Here is a 10,887-nt window from a genome sequence, read left to right on the forward strand (position 1 = left end):
GCAAAAAGTTTGTATTTATGTTCTATGTCGCTGAAGCTTGTGTCGCCTTTCAATCCAGCGTCGTGGCTTTGTAGCGAAAAGAGTGCTTGATTCTGATACGATACAGGATGCAGGCAGAGGATTGATGTATTAGTTTTTGTTTTAATTAATTTAGTTTAATTTATTCCCTCAATTTTCTTCGATTACGCCCCTCCTTTCCCCGATTTTTCTTTTAGTCTCCCTCTTCACTTTTACATCCTTTTTTCTTAGTGCTTCTATACATTAGGCTATAATATCTTTTTTCAAATGTTTGTGTGTTATATATTTTTGCCAACACGGACCATGACATTTTCGCTGCTATCAAATTTCCGTCAGCTGACTGTGAATAAAATAAATGTTGTTTTATGTGAAATAAACCTATATGAATGGCTATCGAAAGAGTAGTATAAAACTATAAATGATACATTTCACAAGGGCCTATACGCCTGTCAGCCTTTCAAATGGCTAGGGTAATTCTTATATACGTTGTTAGTTTGCTAAAGTTTTATGGCGAACATTAAGGTGAACATTTTTTTATCTCTATCCATCACATTAATATCTCTCGGCAATAAAATGAATGAATATTGAATGAATAAATAAATAGATGAATTATGTAGAAGATGTGGGGGAGGGGGTATAGTGCCAAATTTAGAGAAGGGCAATACATTGCAGGACATGATTTGAGTTGTTCTCGGTAATGTCAACAAAATACTTATACAATAGCTTTCAACCCTCTTTGGATGTTGAAGTGGCAAAAACGTGACTGGTGACCCCCCCCCCCCCCTACCACCACTCCTTTTGCATTAATTATTATACTACATTATTTTGCAAAAAGAAAACACTGACTTTCTATGGAAGTGAATCGACAACTTCGTTTTTAAGATCATTTCGGAAAGTTTTGTCTTTCAAGTTGGCTATAATTATTATTGAATGCATTATCAAAATATAATACTGCATAATTTAGAACAAGTGGAAAACAAAAAACACAACAACTTGAAGTCTTAAAAAAATAATCAAAAAGGAAACCACATTTGCGTTATAGACCTATATACCCTAAAATTGTAATGGTGATGATTTAGACGATGTCGGCGATGATGATAATTCTAATGACAATATTGCTAGATGCTTTTTCCAACCAATTATTATGCCTAAAAATATACGCTAATTTATTTTTGAATCAAGATTTGAGAGATGTCGAGAAAAGTTTGCATTTAAAAATAAATAAAAATGAAGGACCATTACTTTCTTTTACAATATGTTCACTTTGATAGTGGTTATAGTTTTTTTTTAAATTAAATTCTTTCACCCTAGTGGTTAATTTAAAAATGATTAGCGATATGTTAAGTGACTTTAGTCAGATTTGTCTGATTACCATTATTAAAACATTAAAGACAAGTCACAGGATTTTCCCGGAAAGGCAGTTACAGAATTTTCCCAGATCAGAAAGTGGTGAATAACAGTGAACAGACATTATTAGTAGGCCTACAGAGGCAAAAGAAGAAATAAAGAAAGAATTATCAATTATCAAAATATCATGTAGATCAAATTCTACTGGGAAGCAATTTTATTTGGCCTAACGTTTACCCGAGATGTCTCCCTTTTCTATACTTTTGATGCGCGTCCACCATCGGGACGAATTAGGGTAGGTCTAGGCGGAAATAGGCAAGGAAAATGCCTCACGCAGACGGCGCACTACGGACAATTGCTAACGATTTCAGGCATAAGAATGGCATGGTTGGATTCGCTAGAATTTCGGCTACAAATTGATATACATTAGCGCCTGTATAATTCATTTTCAGAAAAGTTATCTAAGAAAAACTGCCTATCGGGCGGATACCGGGCAGGGTACGGTACTGTAGCTGCTGCTGCTCCTATAGTATTAAATACAACCCACCGATCTCTACGGAAAAATCATGTTGTTGTTGTTGTTGTTTTAGTTTTAAGGGCGTGTGTCATTCAATTATGAATATTTACGAATCTTCTGATTCTTGTCCTAAAATCATATCTAATTGATGGTTTTTAAAACGGTATCATTTGAATTTCCATTTCCAAGCATTATTTTGAACTGTCCCGAAATAGTTTTCCTTTCTTGAAATCAGACTACAGCCCCAGCCTATTCTTTTCTTATGCATGGGGATATTGAAAGGCCTTGTCCTCCCAGACAAGGATAAATAGCTTATTCAGTATGCTACCTTTAGAGACAATACTTTAAAATAATGCTGTCATTGTTGCAATGTCAGGAATGCTATTATTACCTCTTTGGTAATCCACGTATTTGCCAAAAGTATTCGCTCAATGAAGGGAGGGTCGGATTTGTTTTCTTCAATTCATTAATTGATGCCATATCTGAAAGAGCTGAGTAGTTTGTTACGTAACTATTCAAAAATTGCAGGTGCAAGCTATTGAAAAGCCAAGCTTCCTTTATTCATTGGTGCCCTTTTATAGAATTCGTAGCGTATACTAAATTAAAAGACCCGTGTTCTATTCATCATGCTATGTCAGGGCAGTAACCTATTGTCATATCACTTTAAGTTAAAGTCAGTAGTTTGCAGAATAAATGAAAATAACATAAAACATCCCTAATATATCAGTAACTGAAAGAAAAAAATTAGGGGCAATCTTGACAACATCGGACTACAAAAATAATAATAAATATGCCTCCCGAAAGCGTGAAATCAGTAAATCGGCATATTTTGTAAAGTCATTAACATGCAGAAAGTGTTAACAACAAACGAACCAGAGAATGGCACTGAGGCAAAGTGGTCTTGTGGATAAGACTGATCGCATCACAATGTAATGTATCCGGTTCGACTCCCAGCTTCTCCTTTATTTTTTTTATTATTATTTTTCTTCACCCCATGATACAGACTTTCCATCTCTTTTTTAAAGGGGTCACCCCCACCTTCTAAACAAAGGAGTAAATAACATGTGATACTCTTTTTTTTTTTTTTAAGGGCGACTTTTTAAATTACTTAGTCGTTAGAATACATCTTTTGCTACATCTACAACAATAAGTATCAATATGAAAAAATACATAGAGATTGGCAGTGTGACACATTTAATTTAGTCTAGTGGATAGGCAATTGCCTGGTAACTGGAAGGTATCGGGTTCGACACACAGCAAGTGCTTTAAGAAAAAAATCTTTGTAATAGAAAAAAAAATATGTTAAACCCCTTTTTTATCTCACTCAAAGTCCATACTTATTGCTATTCTTTTAATTGATTGATACAATTTTTTTATTTTTTTTTTATTTTTATTTTTTTTGGGGGGGGGGGGGGCCGGGGGGGGGGTAGCTGGCGGTCGGTAGCGGTAGCCACAGAGCCATGTTAATTTTTAAAACAAGATTCAAGAGCCTAGCTCTTATTGCCAGGTCAACAACGTTTTTATACATTTTCAATCCTAATTTCCTCGTTTAAATCAGTCTCTACTGTCCCGTACTATCCTTTTCCAGTCTGTATACAACTTATTTGTAGCATGCATGCAATGAACGGTGTTTTACTCCTCCTATACATTTAATAAAAGCGCCCTAATCTTGCACGAGGTGAGACAAAGGGCCTTTTACATTTGAAAGCATTCACCCCACCTCGCCTGTATACCCGAGCAAAATTAAATAGTGCTCAACAATAAAAACCCACAGTCTTGGGTCAAGAGGTCTATATTTGTTTGTTTATTTAGTTATTTGTTTTAATTGACAGTGTACTATTACATATCAGGTATATTAGATACTCTGTTTTAAATACAATCAATTAGACTGTCGAGCAATGAATTATCTTCTGATTCTTGTCCTAAAATCATATCTAATTACTGGTTTTTAAAACGGTATCATTTGAATTTCCATTTCCCAGCATTATTTTGAACTGTCCCGAAATTGTTTTCCTTTCTTGAAATCAGACTACAGCCCCAGCCTATTCTTTTCTTATGCATGGGGATATTGAAAGGCCTTGTCCTCTCAGACAAGGATAAATAGCTTATTCAGCAGGCTACCTTTAGGGACAATACTTTAAAATAATGCTGTCATTGTTGCAATGTCAGGAATGCTATTATTACCTCTTTGGTAATCCACGTATTTGCCAAAAGTATTCGCTCAATGAAGGGAGGGTCGGTTTTTTTTCTTCAATTCATTAATTGATGCCATGTCTGAAAGAGCTGAGTAGTTTGTTACGTAACTATTCAAAAATTGCAGGTGCAAGCTATTGAAAAGCCAAGCTTCCTTTATTCATTGGTGCCCTTTTATAGAATTCGTAGCGTATACTAAATTGAATAGACCCGTGTTCTATTCATTATGCAATGTCAGGGCAGTAACCTATTGTCATATCACTTTAAGTTAAAGTCAGTAGTTTGCAGAATAAATGAAAATAACATAAAACCTCCCTAATATATCAGTAACTGAAAGAAAAAAATTAGGGGCAATCTTGACAACATCGGACTACAAAAATAATAATAAATATGCCTCCCGAAAGCGTGAAATCAGTAAATCGGCATATTTTGTAAAGTCATTAACATCGACAGCTAGCTGGCAATCGACAGCTAGCTGCGTAGCCTGGCGGCGGTAGCGGGTAGCCCCAAAGCCATGTCCATTTAAAAACTGCATTCAAGAGCCTCTAATTATTGCTAGGTTTACAACGTTGTTTTACATTTGCAATTATAATTTCCTAGTTTTATTCACTCTCTACAGTCCCGTACTATCCCTTTTCAGTCTGTAAACAACTTTGCAACACGAAAACAATGATGAACAGGGTTTTACTTCTCGTATAAATTTATTAGAAGTGCCCTATGTCATTTTGCACGAAGTGATACAAAGGGCCTTTCAAATTTAAGTCTATTGAAAGCATTCCCCCCACCTAGCCTGTATGACCGAGCAGAATCATTTAGTGCTCAACAATAAAAATCCACAGTCTTGGCTAAAGAGGTCCATTATTTGTTTGTTTATTTAGTTATTTTATTTAATTGACATTGTACAGTACTATTAAATATCAGGTATATTGGATGCTCTGTTTTAAATACAGTCAAGATTGCCGAGCAATGAATTACATCCTGCTTCTTGTCCTCAAACCATATCTTTCTGGTTTTTAAAACGGTATCATTTGAATTTCCATTTCCAAGCATTATTTTGAACTGTCCCGAAATTGTTTTCCTTTCTTGAAATCAGACTACAGCCCCAGTCTAAAGTGCTTGTCCTCCCAGACAAGGACAAAGAGCCTCTTCGGTAGGTTTAGGGACAATGCATCAAAATAACGCGGTCATTGTTGCAATGTCAGGAATGCTATTATTACCTCCTCTTTGGTAATCCTCGCATTTGACCAAACAAAAGTCACTCAATGAAGGGAGGGTCAGGTTTGTTTTCAATTCACTAATATTATTGATGCCATGTCAGAAAGAGCTGAGTAGTTTGTTACGTAACTATTCAAAAATTGCAGGTGCAAGCTATTGAAAACAGAATCGAATAGCCAAGCTTCCCTATTCATTGGTGCCCTGTTATAGAATTCGTAGCATATACTGAATTGAATAGACCCGTGTTCTATTCATTATACTATGTGAGGGCAGTGGCCTCTTGTCATATCACTTTAAGTTTAAGTCAGCAGTTTGCAAATTAAATGAAATAAACATAAAACCTCACTATTATATCAGTAATATCAGTAACTGAAAGAAAAAAATACGGGCAATCTTGACAACATCGGACTACAAAAATGATGATAATAATGCATCCCGAAAGCGTCAAATCAGTAAATCGGCACATTTTGTAAAGTCATTAGCATGCAGAAAGTGTTAACAACAAAAAGCGAACCAGTTATCACGGTGAGGCAAAATGGTCTTGTGGATAAAAGTGATCACTTCACAATGCAATGTACTCGGTTCGAGTCTCAGTTTCTCCTTTATATAAACCCATGTTATTTTTTTTTCTTCACTCCATAATATTGACTTGTCATCTCTTTTTTAAAGGGGACACCCCCCCCCCCCCCTCAACAAAGAAAAAATAGCATGTAATACTCTTTCTTTAACAAGCGACTCTCTGAATTAGTCAGAAAACATCTTTTGCTACATCTACAACAATTAGTGTAAGTATGAAGAATACATGAAGATTAGCAATGTGACACTTTAGTCTAGTGGGTAGGCAATCGTCTGATAACTGGAAGGTATCGGGTTCGACCCCCAGCTGTTGCGTTTTTTTCTTTTGCTACATCTACAACAATAAGTATAAGTATGGAAAAAAAAAAACATGGAGATTAGCAATGTGACACTTTAGTCTAGTGGGTAGGCAATCGCCTGGTAACTGGAAGGTATCGGGTTCGACACCCAGCTGTTGCTTTTTTTTTAATCTTTGAAAAAGAAAAACTGATGTCAAACCCATTTTGATCTCACTCAAAGTCCATATTTATTGCTATTCTCTTAATTGATCTATACAATGAGCTTGCAATTAACTTGTAAGCAAGGTAAAGTATTATATTTACGAAGTACAAGAAGGACAGGAATCCTGTTTTATCTATTTATCAAACATTATTACATTCAATACTTTTTCAGTCCCAATGAGAGAGAGAGAGAGAGAGAGAAAGAGAAAGAGAGCCAGAAAGAGACAAGTGAAGAGAACCCAATACACCTCATCAGTGTAATAAAGTCTGATGATCTTAATCTACATACTTACTTTAAATATTTTGCCGGGCAGATATTATTATTTATAAAAACAAACCAATTTTGGAGTTTTATAATAAATATTATTGTTGTTGTTGTTGTTGAAGTAAAACAATGAGAAAATAGGGACCTTTTGCGGGGGGGGGGGAGCAATGTAGAAAAAACTACAGGGGAGCCTTGGGATTTTTATTTGGGGGGGGGGTGGGTATCGGCGCGGATTCAGGATTTCTTAGGGGGGCCCAAACTTGAAATCAATTTGAAATTTAATGTGCTGAAATAAAAAAAAATCGTGCCGGCCGATATTTCACTCAGTGGTAGAGGGGGAAGGGGGAGGGGGGGGGGGGGGGGGGGGGGGGGGGTAGAGAGCACTATTTTTTTGTTTGGCCCTCGAAAATTTGAAAAATCACCCCCCCCCCCCCCCCCCCCCACATTAATCGCCAGGGGGGTCCCATCTAGACAGCTAGCTGGCAATCGACAGCTAGCTGGCAATCGACAGCTAGCTGGCAATCGACAGCTAGCTGGCAATCGACAGCTAGCTGGCAATCGACAGCTAGCTGGCAATCGACAGCTAGCTGGCAATCGACAGCTAGCTGGCAATCGACAGCTAGCTGGCAATCGACAGCTAGCTGGCAATCGACAGCTAGCTGGCAATCGACAGCTAGCTGGCAATCGACAGCTAGCTGGCAATCGACAGCTAGCTGGCAATCGACAGCTAGCTGGCAATCGACAGCTAGCTGGCAATCGACAGCGTAGCCTGGCGGCGGTAGCGGGTAGCCCCAAAGCCATGTCCATTTAAAAACTGCATTCAAGAGCCTCTTATTGCTAGGTTTACAACGTTGTTTTACATTTGCAATTATAATTTCCTAGTTTTATTCACTCTCTACAGTCCCGTACTATCCCTTTTCAGTCTGTAAACAACTTTGCAACACGAAAACAATGATGAACAGGGTTTTACTTCTCGTATAAATTTATTAGAAGTGCCCTATGTCATTTTGCACGAAGTGATACAAAGGGCCTTTCAAATTTAAGTCTATTGAAAGCATTCCCCCCACCTAGCCTGTATGACCGAGCAGAATCATTTAGTGCTCAACAATAAAAATCCACAGTCTTGGCTAAAGAGGTCCATTATTTGTTTGTTTATTTAGTTATTTTATTTAATTGACATTGTACAGTACTATTAAATATCAGGTATATTGGATGCTCTGTTTTAAATACAGTCAAGATTGCCGAGCAATGAATTACATCCTGCTTCTTGTCCTCAAACCATATCTTTCTGGTTTTTAAAACGGTATCATTTGAATTTCCATTTCCAAGCATTATTTTGAACTGTCCCGAAATTGTTTTCCTTTCTTGAAATCAGACTACAGCCCCAGTCTAAAGTGCTTGTCCTCCCAGACAAGGACAAAGAGCCTCTTCGGTAGGTTTAGGGACAATGCATCAAAATAACGCGGTCATTGTTGCAATGTCAGGAATGCTATTATTACCTCCTCTTTGGTAATCCTCGCATTTGACCAAACAAAAGTCACTCAATGAAGGGAGGGTCAGGTTTGTTTTCAATTCACTAATATTATTGATGCCATGTCAGAAAGAGCTGAGTAGTTTGTTACGTAACTACTATTCAAATTGCAGGTGCAAGCTATTGAAAACAGAATCGAATAGCCAAGCTTCCCTATTCATTGGTGCCCTGTTATAGAATTCGTAGCATATACTGAATTGAATAGACCCGTGTTCTATTCATTATACTATGTGAGGGCAGTGGCCTCTTGTCATATCACTTTAAGTTTAAGTCAGCAGTTTGCAAATTAAATGAAATAAACATAAAACCTCACTATTATATCAGTAATATCAGTAACTGAAAGAAAAAAAAATACGGGCAATCTTGACAACATCGGACTACAAAAATGATGATAATAATGCATCCCGAAAGCGTCAAATCAGTAAATCGGCACATTTTGTAAAGTCATTAGCATGCAGAAAGTGTTAACAACAAAAAGCGAACCAGTTATCACGGTGAGGCAAAATGGTCTTGTGGATAAAAGTGATCACTTCACAATGCAATGTACTCGGTTCGAGTCTCAGTTTCTCCTTTATATAAACCCATGTTATTTTTTTTCTTCACTCCATAATATTGACTTGTCATCTCTTTTTTAAAGGGGACACCCCCCCCCCCCCTCAACAAAGAAAAAATAGCATGTAATACTCTTTCTTTAACAAGCGACTCTCTGAATTAGTCAGAAAACATCTTTTGCTACATCTACAACAATTAGTGTAAGTATGAAGAATACATGAAGATTAGCAATGTGACACTTTAGTCTAGTGGGTAGGCAATCGTCTGATAACTGGAAGGTATCGGGTTCGACCCCCAGCTGTTGCGTTTTTTTCTTTTGCTACATCTACAACAATAAGTATAAGTATGGAAAAAAACATGGAGATTAGCATGTGACACTTTAGTCTAGTGGGTAGGCAATCGCCTGGTAACTGGAAGGTATCGGGTTCGACACCCAGCTGTTGCTTTTTTTTTAATCTTTGAAAAAGAAAAACTGATGTCAAACCCATTTTGATCTCACTCAAAGTCCATATTTATTGCTATTCTCTAATTGATCTATACAATGAGCTTGCAATTAACTTGTAAGCAAGGTAAAGTATTATATTTACGAAGTACAAGAAGGACAGGAATCCTGTTTTATCTATTTATCAAACATTATTACATTCAATACTTTTTCAGTCCCATGAGAGAGAGAGAGAGAGAGAGAAAAGAAAGAGAGCCAGAAAGAGACAAGTGAAGAGAACCCAATACACCTCATCAGTGTAATAAAGTCTGATGATCTTAATCTACATACTTACTTTAAATATTTTGCCGGGCAGATATTATTATTTATAAAAACAAACCAATTTTGGAGTTTTATAATAAATATTATTGTTGTTGTTGTTGTTTGAAGTAAAACAATGAGAAAATAGGGACCTTTTGCGGGGGGGGGGAGCAATGTAAAAAAAACTACAGGGGAGCCTTGGGATTTTTATTTGGGGGGGGGGGGTGGTATCGGCGCGGATTCAGGATTTCTTAGGGGGGCCCAAACTTGAAATCAATTTGAAATTTAATGTGCTGAAATAAAAAAAAATCGTGCCGGCCGATATTTCACTCAGTGGTAGAGGGGGAAGGGGGAGGGGGGGGGGGGGTAGAGAGAGCCTATTTTTTTGTTTGGCCCTCGAAAATTTGAAAAATCACCCCCCCCCCCCCCCCCCCCCCATTAATCGCCCAGGGGGGTCCCATCTAGACAGCTAGCTGGCAATCGACAGCTAGCTGGCAATCGACAGCTAGCTGGCAATCGACAGCTAGCTGGCAATCGACAGCTAGCTGGCAATCGACAGCTAGCTGGCAATCGACAGCTAGCTGGCAATCGACAGCTAGCTGGCAATCGACAGCTAGCTGGCAATCGACAGCTAGCTGGCAATCGACAGCTAGCTGGCAATCGACAGCTATGGCAATCGACAGCTAGCTGGCAATCGACAGCTAGCTGGCAATCGACAGCTAGCTGGCAATCGACAGCGTAGCCTGGCGGCGGTAGCGGGTAGCCCCAAAGCCATGTCCATTTAAAACTGCATTCAAGAGCCTCTTATTGCTAGGTTTACAACGTTGTTTTACATTTGCAATTATAATTTCCTAGTTTATTCACTCTCTACAGTCCCGTACTATCCCTTTTCAGTCTGTAAACAACTTTGCAACACGAAAACAATGATGAACAGGGTTTTACTTCTCGTATAAATTTATTAGAAGTGCCCTATGTCATTTTGCACGAAGTGATACAAAGGGCCTTTCAAATTTAAGTCTATTGAAAGCATTCCCCCCACCTAGCCTGTATGACCGAGCAGAATCATTTAGTGCTCAACAATAAAAATCCACAGTCTTGGCTAAAGAGGTCCATTATTTGTTTGTTTATTTAGTTATTTTATTTAATTGACATTGTACAGTACTATTAAATATCAGGTATATTGGATGCTCTGTTTTAAATACAGTCAAGATTGCCGAGCAATGATTACATCCTGCTTCTTGTCCTCAAACCATATCTTTCTGGTTTTTAAAACGGTATCATTTGAATTTCCATTTCCAAGCATTATTTTGAACTGTCCCGAAATTGTTTTCCTTTCTTGAAATCAGACTACAGCCCCAGTCTAAAGTGCTTGTCCTCCCAGACAAGGACAAAGAGCCTCTTCGGTAGGTTTAGGGACAATGCATCAAAATA

The sequence above is a fragment of the Strongylocentrotus purpuratus genome, unplaced genomic scaffold, assembly GCF_000002235.5.
Source record: "Strongylocentrotus purpuratus isolate Spur 01 unplaced genomic scaffold, Spur_5.0 spur5_scaffold_12, whole genome shotgun sequence".
Lineage (NCBI taxonomy): Eukaryota > Metazoa > Echinodermata > Echinoidea > Camarodonta > Strongylocentrotidae > Strongylocentrotus > Strongylocentrotus purpuratus.